We start from the raw sequence: 19,029 nt of genomic DNA on the forward strand, positions 1-19,029 counted from the left end.
GAAATGCTTTGTTATAGGTTCGGACGCGTTAAAAATACTATATTTTAAGCCGAAACGGACATTTTTGAGATTAGGGCGTTATACTGGAAAGTCTTATATCTTTGCAAGACATGTTTTCATAACAATGTTTTCTTATGTAAATGGACTCAGTTATGTTGTCTGAGTGTCGTTTTACAGTGTTTCGGTCTAATTTCACGGTTTGCTGGCATGAATAGTGTAACCGTGAATAGTGCACGCAGCACTTTCTACCAACACTTTTAGGACATTGTTTGTTTGGTTCTGCCTTACGACTAAAACCAACATATGTTTTAGCTTTGATTTCTTGTCCTAACACTGTTATCCAGTACACGACACAGTTACGTAATTAAATTACGCTAAATGCATGAGATTTAGAAGTATAAATAGTGATTAGATTGTACGGAATTACCAGTTATTTGCCAGTTGTCACAGAAAACGTAGTTCATTTCGCTTGAAGACATTTTGTTTTACATAATTAGGGTTTATCCCTATCAATGTATTGTCAAATGGATTTGGGTTTTATTCCCATGAATTGTTATTATAAAAGTTTGGTGTTTTACTCTGATAAAAATATTTTCTAACTACGGTCCTGATGTATTCCGCTGTCAAATTAATAAATACCGATACCACCCGCTCTGAGTAGCTCACGACCGGCCGCTCTCGGGCAGGGGTCGGGGGTTGTGACAATACTCCTCTACCAACAGTTAGCAGTTGGGTGGTGCATGAAGAAGCAGAAACGGTTGAAGTGACTTATCGACACGGGGTGAAATATTCATTGCCGATGGAGGAAATGTTGAAGACAAAGAGGTTACATCTCCTTGAACAACTCTGTGATTTAGCACCTTCGAACGATGCAAGATCCAGGGTTGCAATGATATTTAAGTATAGGCTGCAACAAAGAAGAGATGAGATGATGGCGTTATACGCCAATGCAAAATATGATGATGATGAATCTGAAGAAAGTGAGGAACAAAGCGATGGGTACATCTCTGATGTAATCCCTTACACAGAAGACTATTAGTTTGTTTTGATTTCGTCTTATTGTAATCTTATGAAATACTAATGAAAGGTAATGAAGGATAATGCCATGAACGCCAAAAAATATACCTTTATAACATATATGGGATTAATTCAACTGGGAACGCCATAACGCCAAAAAATTATCTATGTGACACAAAAACAATTAATTCAACGAGACAGGTCTGAAAAAACAGTAAAACGCCAGGTAGTTGTTGAATCTAATTAACGCCAAAATAATCTTAGGCGCCAAAATGAAGCAGCATTGTGACACACGAAATTCGAAAAAAAGAAGATTAAAAAGACAAAAAGCCCCTCCCACCCTGATATCCCGCGCCACGTGTTCCATCAGGACGCATTCTCACCGTTCTTACACTTTAGAGCGTTTTCTCCTGCACCCGTTTCTAAAAACATATTCGCAAATAATTGAATTAACAAGCAAATTTCACAGTACTTATCCTTAAACAAACATGTAACATCATTATAATCCTTGGTAATGTCATATGTACTCACCTTCGTATATATATCCTTTCATTTGCACGTTTGTCTCCAAGCTTTGTTGACTTGGTAATGTCATATGTACTCACCTTCGTATATATAATCCTTAGTCCATTAAACAAACTTTTCACTAACCTAACTTCAATTAACCTTATTTGATACATTATTTAACTACAAGTTTCCAATCAAACTCATTTCAACATCTAGAAATGTAATTAGACCTTTTGATACATTGGTTACACCCAAACAACTCGTTTAGGGGTGTAAAATTCATCAATCCAAGCTGTATCACTTCTGATTGTACGTTCAAAATATCGAACACATTTGGCATACTAAGCTTATTTTAACCACATATTTGTTTTGAACTAATTCTAGTATTGATTTTAGTTAACCTTCATGAACTAGTGATGGTATTCAAAACCACTTTATATAAATTAATTTTTTTCCACCAAGAACACACATACTAATTCTTCGATAGAGCTAACTAGTCACCATGTGTGAGTTTTAGTATATCACATGCATCATATGTAATATTGTAATATATTTTTTACCCATATGGTTTCCAAGATACCTTAATATTTATTTTATTTTTACAATAGTTCATTTAATTTAATTTTGTTAAAATAATAAATAAAAATAAAATTATCATTAAAATTAAATAAGTACACTAATTAAAAAAAATAATACATATAATCTCAAAAGAAAAAAAAAAACAAGTGCATAGTTTTTTTAATAAAAAAACTATATAATTAAAAATAAACTCCTAATTGTGTGTAAAACTCACACCACTAGCCATTTTTCCGCAATCTTGTCTTTCATTTTTACCATCACTGCCCGATCTGTAGGAGGAAGTATCTAGATGACGACAATCATGATTTTAAACTCTTCCAACTCATGTTTTTGTAACTCCAATTTGTGTCGTTCTTGATCCAACTGAAGCCTCTCCAATTCCATCGCCTTTTCCCCTTTTTCTTATTTATTTTTTTGTGGTTTGGTTTCGGGTATAATTTCCTCTAAATTGTCTTGGCTTAGAGAAATGAAACCGCGCTTGACTTGTTAGAGTGGTTGAACTAGTGGCATTTGATGTTGAACTTACATTTGAATTTGAATTTGCCATGCGTTTCGAGCTTGACTAAATCCTGGAAATATGTACATATTAGCGGGGTCTACAGGTGTTGTTGGGTAGACGGGTGATGTAAATGATGGTCGGTTCGGAGTGTTTAGGATGTTTGGATCCATGGTAGAAAATTTTGAGTGAGTAGAAATGTTGTAGAATGGTGTAAAAGTGTGTTGCATGAAAATGGTGTCAATTTTACAAGGTTAATGTTGGTTTTAATAGAAAATAGGAAAATGAATTCGGTTAATTAGAAAAAGTACTGTCAACGGTCATTGTCACACCATGCATCCTGTGCGAAAACCACGATGCGTGACATATTGTTAAATGAGACCAAGACAGTAAAGAAAATTACTATTAAATACTCATAATCGAATTACAATTGTTGTAAATTAAATCAAACAAACTAATATAACAGCTTGTCCCACAAAAACACATAATAGAAAAATAAATAATTGTCTTGATTATATGGATATCTAGGCAGCCATATGTGTGCATGTCTTGATCTCTATACATGATTACTTGAAACATGTACGAAGCTATCAACGAAAATACTTAGTGAGAAACATAGATTCAAAATAAGCATAGTAAACATGATATACAATTAATACAAGCATTATATCCTAAAAACACGTTACATAAACAATCACATGATACGATGAACATAACCAGACCCCACGAACTAACGATGTGGCTGAACCCCATGATCGACCAAAGAATGATATGCTTTTCAATCATCCCAACAATGAAGATGGATAGGTTTGTCAATCCTATAGGTTTACAATTGTACTACCGTTGTCTTGAAAAAGTTAATGATTGTGTAAAGAATAAACGATTATCATGACGACTTGTTTAAAATATAGTGTATATTATGAAATCACTTGTTTAACGTTTGAATTGTATTTTGATAAAAATGATATATGTTCCATCGCAAAACGATAAAATGGTAAAAAGGGACAATTAATCTCACCTTGCGATTGATGATGTGCTTGCACATTTTGACGATTAATGTTAGACCCTAATATTGTTAAAAATGACTATCTATACATGTTACGATGATGATTTAGGTTATATTAATTGAAAGAATTATTGATTAACCATTAAATGATTACTTTTTGGAAAAAAAGAAAATCTAACAATTTTCTGTGATGATTTTGTATTATGTTTCAAAAATAGCAAACGTTAATGAAAAATTATGAGGATTTTCAGTCTATAATTGTTAGTGTATAGGCTTATAGGATTGATAAACCCATCCATCTTCATTGTTAGAATGATTGAAAACCGTATCATTCTTTGGTCAACCATCATGGGGTTGAGCCACATAGTTATGTCCCAAGGTTTGATTGTCTTCATCATATCATGTGATTGTTTACTTAACGTTTTTTATATGATATAATACTTGTATGAATTGTACACCATGTTTACTATGCTTTTTATAAACGTATGTTTCTCACAAACTATTTTGTAGTTGTCGGTTTTCTACATGTTTCAGGTAATCATGCTTAGAGATCAAGACGTGCACACATAGGGCTGCCCAAATATCTAAATAATCAAGATAGTGATTTATTTATTTTTGTAGGACAAGTTGTTATGTCAGTTTGTTTGATTTGATTAAAAACAGTTGTAACTCGATTATGAGTATTTAATAGTAATTTTATTTTTTGCCTTGGTCTCTTTGAACAATACGTCACGCTTCATGGTTTCTACACACGGTGTAGAGTGTGACAGTCACATATGACCAACGGCTCACATATGACCAACTGCTATATTGTGACTTGGGGACGTGGATGAAATCCCATCGAGGGTACCAAAAAACAAACAGACTGTGTAAGTCTAGGAAGTCATCTGATGAGTGGTCAAAAACCGATGTTCTAGGATGTTTAAGTTGATGTTTTTACATAACTTTCAATTTCGAATAGCCTACTTTTGATTGGAATTGTTTTTTGTAGGTCTAACGGAGTTTACGGAGCTATTCGGGAGCTATACGGAGCATCGGGACAGAAAACGGGTCAATTGGAAGCGAGAAACGGACAAAACAGAAACCCAAGGTTAGAGGGGTCGTCGCCGACGCCCTCCTGGGCCGTAGGCAACGCCTCCAATAAAATCCCGTCGGCTGGCTTGGCTCGTAGACAGTAGGATTAGCCGTCAAAGGAATTTGCAACAACCAAGCATCGTCGCCGACACCCTATATGGCCGGCGACGCCCCTCCCTTATCCTGATCGCGAAATTTCACATTCCAAGGTTTGGGGACGGCTTATAGGTTAGTTTTTGACCATTTTCGGGGAGTTACGTTTTGTTTGAGTTTTGAAGTCATTCTTGGAGCCAAGAACCTCACCCAATCCATCTCTAATCCATCCGATTCATCCACAATCATCCTCCATCAATCGATTCTAACCTTAATTCACCATCATCATTATCATCTCTTCAATCCATTCACCATCACCATTCACCATAAACCCTAATCCTCCTCACCATCACTTTCGAAGCTTCAAGAATTCAACATTCAAGCTCTCATCAATCGTTGATCAAGTTCCGTTCACCATGAGCGGCTAATTCTCGCGGGTTTCACCCCGGTGTAACTATATTTGTGAATTGTCGAATGATTATAAAATTTGACTTTGCGAAATAAGCTTGTGTATTTATGCTTTATCTTTCAAGAGGTTTTACTTGTCCGAGGTAACAAAGTGCATTGCGGTCCGTTATATGCGCTGATAGCAATTGGTACCTGCGCTTTGTGATAGAAACCCGTTAATGACATATTCAATTGAATCAATTTAAAATTGTTTAGCAACCTTAGGCTTGCAATTGTTGAACCGGGTGTGAACCTTGTTTCTCAATTATTGTGTTACATTATCAAACCAAGTTTCTTACAATCGTGCAAGTTTTTAGTAGTTAATTAGTTTAACAAATCGTCGGTGCAATCCGACATCTTTTCAACCAAACAATTAATCAAAGTAAAACCATTAGCAAGCTTCATAAAGTGACAACATTCTTAAAATCAATCTCGTCCATACACAAACCACAAACTCTTCGTGGTTCGACCCCTTACTACCACTAGCGCATTGTTAAGGGTACTTAGGGCATATAAATATTATCTTTGATCGTGGCGCGACACTCTGATCAAATTTTGGCGCCGTTGCCGGGGAGTTCGTACGCTTTGTGTTTGGATATTGTTGGTTTTATGATTAACTGTTTAATTGCTTGTTTCTTATTATCGTTTCTGCTTTTGTGTTACGCGGGTGTGGTGTGTCTACGAAGTTGTTGTGGTTTCTTGTTGGCACATGTGCAGATCTCGGGGCGATGAAGAACGACTTGGCTTTATTAATTTTTTGTGATTTACGCCACATGTGTATATTTATTTTAACGTTTGTCGTGATTTATGACAGTGTAAATATTTAAGTCAATGTAAATATTTTGTTACATAGGTATTTATTTATTTAAAAACTTTAGTTGTTATGTAGAATTTAAATGTGTGGTGAAATTTTTTTTGATTTAATGGATCTAAAATGTAAAACATGATGGACATGAGTAATGCCAAAAAGTCAATAAAGCATTAGCTTACAAAAGTCTTTTTTACCCTTATAGTACAATATATTATTTTTAAATAAAAAGGTAAGACCCACATGCTTTAATCATCAAATAAATCTCAACCTTACATCAATAGGAGATAAAAGGCTAGGATAGGTTCTTATGGTTCTCTCAACTAGAGGTAGTTCTGATTTAATTTACCCAATCCTTCTATATATATATATAGGGTGGGAGTTGGCTACAAAGTCCATTTTTCCTACAAAGTGTAAAAAGTCATAAAACATCATAATATCAACCATAAAACACTATGTTATTTGTGGGTTTTTAAGGACTCTTAGGGTTTGGATATTGTGTTTTAGTGATATTCACTATGTTATTTGTGGGTTTTGAGTATGTTTTATGGCTAAAATTGTGGTTTTTTATGACTTTGTACACTTGGTAGGAAAAATGGACTTTGTAGCCGAACCCCACCCTATATATATATATATATATATATATATATATATTATGTAAGAAATGAAAGTTATTTGGGCCACGTGTCAGTAGATTAGGCCATCCTTTTTTCCATTTTCCCGCCCAAAAGTACCACTCCCCTCTTTCAGATCTCCTTCACTCTTTCTTAATTTTCCCCTTCTTTCTCCTTGAATCCTCTGCAATCTATCTTCAAGGCAAGTTTATGTTTTTCGTTTAGGTGAAAGATTAGGGTCAGGAGCAACGAGAGGGTGGGATGCAACATAGAAGGATGAGAATTCGAGTCTTGATTCGACTCGCAGGTTTGTATTCATTTTTTAATCGTTATATATGTTTTTGATTCTTCTAATTACAACAATCTACTACTTACCGGAGTTTCGAATCTGGAATTTTTTTTTCCAATTTTCCACCTCTGATTCGGTTATATTGCGGTTAATTGATGCTCATTGATCGGTTTATGGACACTGTTCGTAATTTCAGCAACTGATCTAAATGATTTTTGATGGAATTTTGTAGATCTGAATTGTTCATGTTCGTCGGTGACGCCGGTGATGACAAAATTACAATCTCTCGAGACAAACCCTAGAGTTTATCTCTCGAGACAAACCTTAGACAAACCCAAAGGTGAACCACTGCCCAATAACAGTGGTTCAGCATAAAAAACAGATATTCTACCTTTGTTTATGTTAACAGTGTTTATATGTAACAGTATTTATCATATCAGTGTTTTATAGTCTATTAGGTTGTTAGATGTCATATCACTTCAGTGTTTATATGTAACAATATTTATCACATCATTGTTTATATGTAACAGTATTTATCACAACAGTGTTTAGATGTAACAGTATTTATCACATCACCTCAGTGGTTTGATCTGTATTATAAATAGAACAGTGGTTTGATCTTTATACTAATAAATAAAAATGAAGTACACTTGGATGATTATTAAGCTCATCATTTTGATTTTTTGGTATAGTATTCTTGAAATTGGTCTTTTTTTGCAAACAAATGTTTATGGGCAAACATCTGTTTAAGGTCAAACATTTGTTTTAGGCCAAAAATTTGTTTATGGCCAAACATATGTTTATGGCCAAACATCTGTTTAAGGTTAAACATCTGTTTATGTCCAAACAACTGATATAGAAGGCCAAACATCTGTTTAAGCCCCAACATCTGTTTAAGTCTAAACAGATGTTTAACCAGATCCACTGTCTTCTCATATTTTAACACTCTTCAAAATAGTTAAAAATGATAGTTTTCATTAATCCTGAAAAATCTATTACAACCACTATTTTGGTTCAAACATTTGATTGTTAAAAGTTATCCACTGCTGAAAGACAACCTTTGTTTCTTTATTCTTCATGTTGACCACTGACTGACTAAACATCAGTGTTTCAATCACTGTTGGCTATCCACTGATAGCTAAAAATAGTCACTGCTCACATTTTTATTGTTGACATCCAATGATATTGACCATCAGTGGTTTCCCTAAAAAACAACCACTGCTCACATTTTTATTGTTGATGTGGTTAATTAATGATAGAATGAAATTATCAAATGAAAACTAGAATTACAATGAAATTACCATTTTACCTAATCGTTACATTCCAATGAGATAAGAGTTCCTCCAACATGGTTTTGGTGATAAAAATTAAAGTTAAAATAAAAAATAAGAAGAATTGTTGATGACAATTTGTTGCATATCAAATCAGTAATTAATGCTAATTTCTTGTGCTTTAGACATTGAAAATATGCAAAATGGGAATTTCAAATTGACGATTATTTTCTCTTAACTAAAGTTAAAATAAAAATTCGAAAAGTCATGATGACAATTGCTTTCAAATCAAATCAGTAATTACTGATAATATCAATAACTTTTGAAATTCAAAATATGCAAAATGGTAATATAAAATTGACGTTCTCTCTTTTTTTTCCTACAAATGCAACATAGATTGATAAGATTAAAATTTATCCAATAATTACATAACATACTGAACAACTAAACCTTCAAATCTAACAATAACAACAAGAATTAAGAAACTTGAGCTTCAACTCCATCGATTGCTGAACCTCTCGATGTATGTCCTTTAGCATCGCCATGAACTCCACGTCTCTATCACCGCACTCTATTTTACTTACAACACAAAGCTCACGAACAGAAGTTGAAGGCATCTGCATAAGATCTTTGGAAACCTACTGTCTCGTGAACAGGCCAACTTGCAATCCATCAAAACATCTCTTCAGCTCTTGAAGAGTAGCCCTATCTTCATACACCCGTTCCTCGATTTGCCTGACAAAACACTGCTTTAAATCATCTGATTTTACAGAAGTGAATGACGCCATTTCAATAAACTATATTACTCGACTTTCCTGAAAGTATGATATCTTCATAGGAAAACGTGATGAAAAACAGGCGAAGTGGCTATGAGTTTATATACTTAATCAATCAAAACGTGTAGATTTAATATAAACATATTAATGTATATTTCAAAACAGCAGTCTTTAAATGCAAAAAGCTTTTCAAACCCCAACTTTTATGGGAAAACTGTAAAATTAAATACCAAGAAACCAAAGGGACAAATTTTCGAAGTTCAAAGAACAAAAGCAGATTATCATAATTACAATTAACCTCTTCATATACCATGTAGACGCGTTTTTAAACTCTATAAAAGACCGATGATTACTTTTGATTCAAAACATCAACAAATTGTCCTACAAATCAATGTCTGTGAAAATTTGTTCCACATCAGAAAATCCAACAAAAATCTACGTGGCAAACTTCCGCTTCTACCACTGGTCAGACACCAGCGATGTTAAAACCCAATTCTCGATGTGGTCACTCAAAGAAAAAAGAACAGACGAAGAACTAAACAGGAAAGTCGACATAATCAATGACACTAATTACAACAAAACCTGGAACAACATAGCATTGCTCGATGAAGTCCTCCACTCACCTCCATCAGATTTCCAGAAGAATGCAGAAGAGTTTCTGACACAACTTCTAAAACAGGATCAGAAAATCTGCAACATGCTAACTGACCTGAAAAACAAAAGAGAGCATGAAATCACATGGAGAAACGCCAGAGTCTACGATATCCTAGCAAGTGTTAACTCTAACGTGTAATAGTTTAAAAATATTTCATTAAATTTCTATTTTTCTATGTAATAGTTTATTTTAATAATCTCAACATGCATCTTAACATATTCTAAAATGTCAGTGTCAATAAAAACTCTCAACATCATCAACAGTTAATCAAAATAAGAAACAAACCTAAAATGCAAAGGTCTCCTCTCAACTGTTGTAGCATATCTAACTTTTCACGATATTCATTCACAGTTTTATGATACTTTAGTGTTTATTCATTCACACTGTTCAATCTAACATGGGTTTCCATCCAACTGTTGACCAAAAGTCAAATAGATGTTCAAACCACTGATTGAGTTATTCAAATTCCTGTTGAATACTAAATGAGATGTTGAGCAAAACTCAAACAGATGTTGATCAAAAGTCAAACTGATGTTCAGCAATAGTCAACAGATGTTGACCTTAAACAGATGTTTGGTTTATGGCCAAACTTCTGTTTATGGGCAAACATCTGTTTAAGGTCAAACATTTGTTTACGGCCAAATATCTGTTTATGGCCAAACATCTGTTTAAGGTCAAACATCTGTTTAAGTCCAAACATCAGTGTTTCAATCACTGTTGGCTATCCACTGATAGTTAAAAAAAAACCACTGCTCGCATTTTTATTGTTGATATCCACTGATATTAACCATCAGTGGTTTCCCTAAATAACTGTCATCCATTTTCATCAGATGTTGTGACATGGACAGTTCTTAGCCGTCTGATCTTTGTAACCGTTGCCAAGTCAGCATTCACTTTTCACTTTTATAAAACCCTGATCAAAACCCCAAACAGGGTTTTAACTGCCATTTCAAATTCTAAAATTCTTTCAAAAGCGGTTTCCATCAAATTCCTTCAAACGCTTCATCTTCTTCTTCCTCTCACAAATTCCTTCGAATCACCATGGCTCTTGCTCTCAAAAACCCTCATAACTATCTGTGTACACTTGAGAAAACAAGTAAAAACACAGATTTTCACTCAATCATCGATGCTCTTTCATCCTCAAAGTACAAAACTTTGTTGACCTGCAACGCACCTATTTACCAAGAAACCCTACGAGATTTTGGAAAAATGCAAAATTAGAAGTTCAAGACAACAAGCCTTGGGCTATTACATCAACAGTAGGTGGGATTCAGGTTGCTATTTCTCAACAAACCATATCTGAGGTTTTTGAGATGAACGATCATACAGGTAAAAACTCTTTCCCTAAAGAAGAGTATCAACGAGATTTGATTGAAATGGGGTATGAAGAGCAATGCACGAAAGCTATTATGCAAAAAGGAGCATTCCCACCTCCCATGAAATTTTTATTTCACACTTTACTCGTGTGTGTTTCAAACAAAACAACAACTTTCAATGAAATTCCATTGAAAATTCAATACTTGGGATATGCTATTATGGCTAAACAAGATTTCAATTACTCCCAAGAGATTTTCAATAATTTGGTTAAAAATGTCAATAATATAAAAGATAAGAAAAAACCATTCCTGTTGTTTCCAAGGTTTTTAAGCTACTATTTACAGCAGAAAGTACCAAACGACAGTGCACAAGTTCTTGTCCAAGGTGCCCCTTATGAAATAAATAGTTTGTCTGCTGAAACTTTTACAAGGTTGTCAGAGTCAAAAGCTTTAAAAACACAAACTGAGGAGCCTGAGCAAACTTTAGATGCGTCCACATCTGCTCCTCAGGTTTCTGCTGTTGAGTCCACTGCTCTTGGTGACCACAGCAGCACAACCACTGCTGTGCAACCCCCACAAATATATCACCAAAAAGACCATCAAGAAAAAATCCAAAAAGCCCCCCAAACACTCCAAAAAGGACCTTCTGGAAGATGAGATCCTAGAAGTAACTCCTGTGACAACACAAAAGTCACCAACATCCACTGTTGCTACTTCCTCATAACAGTTGGAAAGATCTCCACCACAGGCCTCAGCTCCTCCTGCTTCCTCACAAAAGGAACAGGTTGTAAGCACAGGGACACCATTCTATGATACATTACCCTCACTTGAGAGTATGTTCTATAGCCCTGCTCCCGGGGCAATTTCTCTTTCAACTCCTATCCCTACAACCACATTACCACCCAGCATTTTACCTCTGTTGAAAGCATTGGATATTGTAACACCCAAAAAAAAAAAAAAAAAAAACATGATATATAATAATAAACATAATATGATTAAGGGTGAATGGTAGTATGATACTAGAAAGGGGATTTTAAGGTTAATAATTTCAAATGTAACAAGACATAAAGGGGGTAATATGTAAATGTTAATAAGAGAGGGTTAATTAGGAGAAAACCACAAAAACCCACACACTGTACGTGTGTGGATCGACCAAGAACAAGAAAAACAAGGGCTCACCCTTGTTCTCACCAAATTCACCAAATTGACAAGGGAGAATTGATGATTATCAGTTGCATGTGGTAGAATTTCGATCATTTACCCATACCCAATCAATTGGTAAGTCGAATCTCTGGATTTGGTAAATTGTAGAACTAGGGTTTCGACCCAACCATGAAATTGTGATATGATTTGTGTTGTTTATATGTTAAGGGTACTTCCTAGAGTAGAAATTATGATTGATTTTGGTTAATTGAAAGAAAGCCTCTATAAACCCACTTGGTGAAAATTTTGTTAAGAATATAGAGATTATAGGAATCGAGAATGTATGTAATTGGGTATGAAATTTCAGCTTGTAGTACCCAAATGCTAGATAAATTGATGTAGATTAAAGGAATTATGAGAATTAGATTGATTATTGATGGCACATAGGATGAATTGGTGAGTTATGCTTTAAATGTTGTACACTATGCTTTACTAAGGTAACGCCTACTAGGTGCTCGATGAAATGCTTGAATGAGTACTTATGTGTAAATTGGAAAAATGATGGAATGAAAGTTGGGTACTAAACGAATGAATGATCATGTTGATTTAGGTGTGAAGGAAGAAGGTTCGAATTCTAAGAAGCCGGAAGGATCACAAGACCGAGGTATGATCCGTTTCATACGAAAGTTTACCTTTATCTATTCGTTAGTAACTATATTGAATGACCCTTGTTATTAGAAATTTTCCTATGTTTTAGTCATTTGTGGTGTTAGTATATGGATGATGAATCCCTTCCGGATTCATTGATGCTAAAGAAAAGGATTTTGCTAAGCTATGTGAACCGACCGATTCTTATGACTAGGTCGAGTAAGGATATGAGACCATCCGTCTAGGACGGGTGGTCATGTAAGCAAAATCGTATGCAAAAGTTCAATCCGTTGCACGGATAGTATGAAGGATATAAATTAGAGGTAATTAACCCGATGTTATCGGGTCGAATGCGTAATGCTTGAATCTCATTATGAGATTGTATGCCATATCCACTCGAATGAATAATCGAATGTTTATAAGAAATGGAAGTATGTAAATGATCGTAATTACCATGTTGGTATTGTAAACTAAATAAGCGTTTTACTAACTGTTTAAAGTTGGGTGTTTAAATGTAGGAAAATCCTCGACTTAGGCGATGGGACGGCTCGGAACGTGCACACTTGGATTACGCCCGCCTCACGCTTCCGTTATTAAGTCTTTTAAAATGGGTTAAGTTTTGGTCATATGTAACTAGGTCTATGTAGTATGTTGATAACTTCGAAGTTGGGTAAAAACTTGGTAGTCGAAGTCTTGTCGTGTCCAATATAGACTTTGTTTGTTTTGGGTTTTTGTCATGGATGTTAAGCATCAAAGTTTGGTATGTATAACAGGGTGTTAATGGTTTAAAACGAATAAGTCATGCCGAATTTTCCAAAAATTTTCCTAATTATTTTTAAATGCCAAATTGCGAAAAATGGGGCGTAACAAGTTGGTATCAGAGCCCAGGTTTGAGGGATTCGAGCAAGGATGAAATGCTTGAACTCAAACTATTGGCTCACTCAAAAGTGTGCTTGCTCCGAGATCGTCAACGAGGTAAAGCTTTGACTATTCGTTTAGTATAAGCATGTATAATGTGTTCACGGTTTAAGGTTTTAAGCTATGCATGCTATAATGTGACATTGGGGTAGAATAAGAGGTCTCGAGACCAGCGTGGCTGGAAAACGGACTCTAAAATGAACCAAAATGATAAAAAGGGAAGCTGCAGCGAGTTAACAAACGGCTGGCCGTCGCCGACGGCCAGACCCCCGTCGCCGACGCCATGCTTTTGTCCGACGCCTTAACACCCTGCCGACGGGTAAAAGTCCCCGACGCCCATTTCACGAGCCCGTCGCCGACGGGCAACCTAGCCGTCGCCGACGGCTTACGCAATGTCGAAAGCTGAAAATTTTCTTGCTTTCATATTTTGTGATGCCGGGCAATTTAAGAACTTATTTGATGATTAAAAAGAATTCGTTAAAGGCCCGTTGGGCGTGTGAGATCACAATTAGTGAATTCAACAAGAATGAATTCGTGAAAAGTAGGAAGAGATGAGCCGAATCATGTGAGGTGGATTAAGTAAATGTGAACTAATATACAATGATATGCTAAAAGTTTGCAAATTGTACTAAATAAAAATATGCTGTTGTATAGATGGCTGATGCAAGCAACGTTAATGATGGTGATGATGCGGTTAGACAAGAAGCACTTGAGAACAAAGTCACGGAAGTAGCTGAAGGGGTTATAGAGGCCAATCTTCCGCGAATAGCTCAAGAAGTAGAGAGCCGAGTGTTGGGGGTGGTAGATGCCATGATGGCAAGCAGAATCGAAGAGTTGAAAGAACTAATTGGAGGGTTTAAAAGTAAAGGCAATGAACAACGATGCACATATAAAGACTTCATGGCATGTAAGCCTACCACGTACGATGGTAAAATCGATCCAATAGTGTGCCAGAGGTGGATTTTAAGCATGGAGGCGGTGTTTAAACGAAGTCGATGTGATAAGGAGGACCAAGTGATGTTTGCTACGGGACAACTCACCTTTCAAGCGAAAGATTGGTGGGATGCTTATAGTAAGGAGATAGGTGAGGACAGACTTCAGACGATGACTTGGCAAGAGTTCAAGGAACCCTTCATGAAGTACCACTGCCCTCAGTCAGCCATTGATAAGATTCAAGAAGATTTCTTACGCCTCAGGCAGAAAAACGAGACGATAAATGAGATATCTGGTATATTCTTGGATAAGATGAAGTTTTGCACGGAGTTTGTGCAGACTGAAAGAATGAAGATCAATCGCTTTTATGGCATATTGAAGGCAGAATTCAGGGAATTTATCACTCCATCGAAATGCGAGACCCTCGACGAGCTTATTAACTTGGCACGGGATAGAGAGATTGAGATTAAAAGGCAAGAAGAGCGTGGTGAAAAGAGGCCAAGTGAAAAGGGTGCAAGTTCGAGTCCATCAAAAAAGGGAAAGTTTCAAGATCACGGAAAGAAAGATAAGTCAAAAGGTGGAATAACTCCCTGCAAGACGTGCGGGAAACTCCATACGGGAGAATGTTTATTGGGCAAGAAGGGATGTTACAAATGTGGTAAAGAAGGGCATTCGTCTTATCAATGTCCAACTAGCCCGAAGACTTGCTTCAATTGTTTCGAAAAGGGGCATATCAAATCTGAATGCCCAAAGCTTCAACAAGAGTCCAGAAAAGAAGATAAGAAGCAAGAAGGTTCTAGGGCAAAAGGGAGAATGTTCCAAATTACGTCTGAAGAGGCCAAGTCTCACCCGAATGTGATTTCAGGTATCTTTTTACTAAATTCCATACCGGTTTATGTTCTATTCGATACTGGAGCTACTATGTCATTTATTTCGAATGAAATTATACAACATCCTTCCTTTAAAATCGAACGAATGCCAGTGCCTCTAGAAGTAGAAATAGCCGACAGTAAGATTTATATGTTACATGAGGTTTGTAGAAATTGTAAATTCACGATAGAAGATGAAGAATTTGACATCGACCTTATACCTATGGTTTTGGGGGAATTTAAAATGATTGTGGGGATGGATTGGATGGCGCGACACCATGTGGAGATTGATTGTGAAAATAAAGTGATGCTTATTCGAGCTCCAAGCGGAAAACAATTAAGTATTCAAGGAGAGAGAAACGTAGAGACCAAGTTGTGTACTTTGGTCCAAGCTTATAAGTATATACTTAACGGGAGTAGAGCATACTTAGCTTATGTAGGAGATGCCCGACAAACCCTCCCGAAGCTTGAAGACGTTGAGGTCGTGAACGAATTTCCGGATGTATTCCCGGAAGAATTGCCGGGACTTCCTCCCGACAGGGAAATAGAGTTTCGTATCGAATTAAACCCGGACGCGAAGCCAATCGCGAAAGCTCCCTATAGACTCGCTCCCACCGAGATGCGAGAATTAATGACACAGTTGCAAGATCTTCTAGATAAGGGCTTCATACGCCCAAGTGTGTCGCCTTGGGGAGCTCCCGTCCTTTTTGTTAAAAAGAAAGACGGGTCGATGCGTATGTGCATCGACTATAGAGAATTAAACAAACTGACCATAAAGAACCGCTACCCTTTACCGAGAATCGACGACCTTTTCGACCAATTACAAGGGGCGAGTTGGTTCTCCAAGATAGATCTGCGTTCGGGGTACCATCAAGTTAGAGTACGGGAAGAGGATATTCCAAAGACTGCCTTTAGAACCCGTTATGGGCATTATGAATTTTTGGTCATGTCCTTTGGATTGACGAACGCGCCGGCTGCGTTTATGGATCTTATGAACCGGGTGTGCCGACCCATGTTAGACAAATCGGTAATCGTGTTCATAGATGATATCTTAGTCTATTCGCGAAGCAAAGCTGAACATGCAATGCACTTGCGTGAAGTACTTGAAATTCTCCGCAGGGAGAAACTTTACGCAAAATTTTCAAAATGTGCCTTTTGGCTCAGAGAGGTGCAATTCCTGGGTCACGTGATCAATGCGGAAGGTGTTTTAGTTGATCCTTCAAAGATTGATGCTGTAATGAAGTGGGTCCCTCCGAAGAACCCGACAGAGATAAGAAGTTTTCTGGGCCTTGCCGGGTACTATAGAAGGTTCATACAGGATTTCTCGAAGATAGCTCTACCCCTAACCAGAATGACGAGAAAGAAAGAAAAATTTGTGTGGGGTGAGGAACAGGAAGAGGCTTTTCGTATATTAAAGGAGAAATTGTCGAGTCCTCCAGTCCTGACGCTGCCAGATGGAACTGAAGATTTGGTTGTTTATTCAGATGCTTCCCATCAGGGGTTAGGTTGTGTTTTGATGCAAAGGGGAAGGGTTATTGCTTATGCGTCGCGGCAGCTAAAGCCTCACGAGGTGAACTACCCAACACACGATCTGGAATTGGCAGCAGTAGTGTTCGCCTTAAAGATCTGGAGACACTACTTATACGGTGCGAAATGTACAATTTATTCGGATCATAAGAGCCTCAAGTATTTCTTCGAACAAAAAGATTTGAATATGAGGCAACGAAGATGGCTAGAACTTATCAAAGATTATGATTGTGATATCCTCTATCACCCGGGGAAAGCAAATGTGGTAGCCGATGCGTTAAGCCGAAAAGAGTACCCGTCTCCTATCCGTATCAAGTCCATGAAGATGATAATTACACCACGGTTACTCGAAATGATACGCGAATCTCAAATTAAGTCACTTGGAGCAGATGACATAAAGAAAGAAAGGTTAAAAGGCGTGATCGATAAACTAGAAGAAAATTCGACCGGACTCAAGACGCGCTTCGGCCGAATTTGGATACCCCGATTTTGTGAAGTCAAGACCGCACTACTCGACGAAGCACATAAGTCACGTTATTCGGTCCACCCTGGGGCTACAAAGATGTACCGAGATTTAAAAACCAATTATTGGTGGCCGGGCATGAAACGCGATATCGTCAAGTATGTTGCAAAATGCCTAACGTGTTCTCAAGTGAAGGCGGAACACCAAAAGCCCTATGGGGAATCTCAACCATTGGGGATACCGTTGTGGAAATGGGAAGAATTAACGATGGATTTAGTAACCAAGCTTCCAAGAACGAAAAAAGGGCATGATACTATATGGGTAATCGTAGATCGACTTACGAAAAGCGCCCACTTTCTACCCATTAAAGAAGCTTATTCTTCCGAGAAAATGGCGGAAATCTACATGAACGAGGTCGTGTCTCGACACGGGGTGCCCGTGTCAATCATCTCGGATCGCGATACTAGGTTTACCTCTTGCTATTGGCGAAGGTTTCACGAAAGCGTGGGAACGAGGTTGCACTTAAGTACCGCCTACCACCCTCAAACAGACGGCCAGTCGGAAAGAACCATTCAAACCCTTATTGATATGTTGAGGGCGTGTGCCTTAGATTTTGGTGGAAATTGGGATGACCATTTGTCACTAGTGGAATTTTCTTATAACAATAGTTACCACAGTGGCATTAAGATGGCACCTTACGAATTACTATATGGGAGGAAATGTAGAACTCCCGTGTGTTGGGGTGAAGTGGGGCAAAGAGAGCTCGCGCCAAACGATTTAATAGCAATGACAAATGAGAAGATTGAATTGATTAGGGCACGTTTGAAAGCAGCCCAGGATCGGCAAAAAGCTTACGGAGACAAAAGGAAGCGTCCTATCGAATTTCAAGTTGGAGATTTCGTTCTATTGAAGGTGTCACCATGGAAAGGCATAATCCGTTTTCGTAAACGGGGTAAATTAGGCCCTCGGTATATTGGGCCGTTTAAAATTCTGGCTCGTGTTGGAAGGGTTGCATATCAATTAGAATTACCGCCAACTTTAGACGGAATTCACAATACCTTTCACGTGTCGCAGTTGAGAAAAAGTCTTGCGGATGAAACCGCGTTACTACCTCTCGATGACATTGAGTTGGACGAGGGGTTGAATTATGTCGAAAGACCAATAGCCATCAAAGATGTCAAGGTGAAGAAGCTCCGCAACAAGGCTGTCCGACAGGTGCTGGTACAATGGCAGCACCGAAAGGGGTCAGAACTCACATGGGAAACGGAAGACGAAATGAGGAAACACTATCCATTTCTGTTTGGTATGTACACGTTTAAAACTGTTATATGTCCAGGTTTCGGGGACGAAACCTCTTTTAAGGGGGGTAGACTTGTAACACCCCAAAAAAAAAAAAAAAAAAAACATGATATATAATAATAAACATAATATGATTAAGGGTGAATGGTAGTATGATACTAGAAAGGGGATTTTAAGGTTAATAATTTCAAATGTAACAAGACATAAAGGGGGTAATATGTAAATGTTAATAAGAGAGGGTTAATTAGGAGAAAACCACAAAAACCCACACACTGTACGTG

The 19,029-nt window shown here is 37.1% G+C and overlaps 1 long non-coding RNA gene across 1 annotated transcript; it reads left to right on the forward strand.

Annotated features, from left to right (window-relative positions):
- The first annotated feature begins 12,090 nt into the window (after positions 1–12,090).
- LOC110928379 lies at positions 12,091–13,539 on the forward strand. The gene is made up of 3 exons (XR_002586330.2): positions 12,091–12,226; positions 12,702–12,755; positions 13,258–13,539. It is a non-coding gene; the product is annotated as an uncharacterized LOC110928379 (long non-coding RNA).
- The last annotated feature ends 5,490 nt before the right edge of the window (positions 13,540–19,029 follow it).

This window comes from Helianthus annuus, chromosome 3 (assembly GCF_002127325.2).
Source record: "Helianthus annuus cultivar XRQ/B chromosome 3, HanXRQr2.0-SUNRISE, whole genome shotgun sequence".
NCBI lineage: Eukaryota > Viridiplantae > Streptophyta > Magnoliopsida > Asterales > Asteraceae > Helianthus > Helianthus annuus.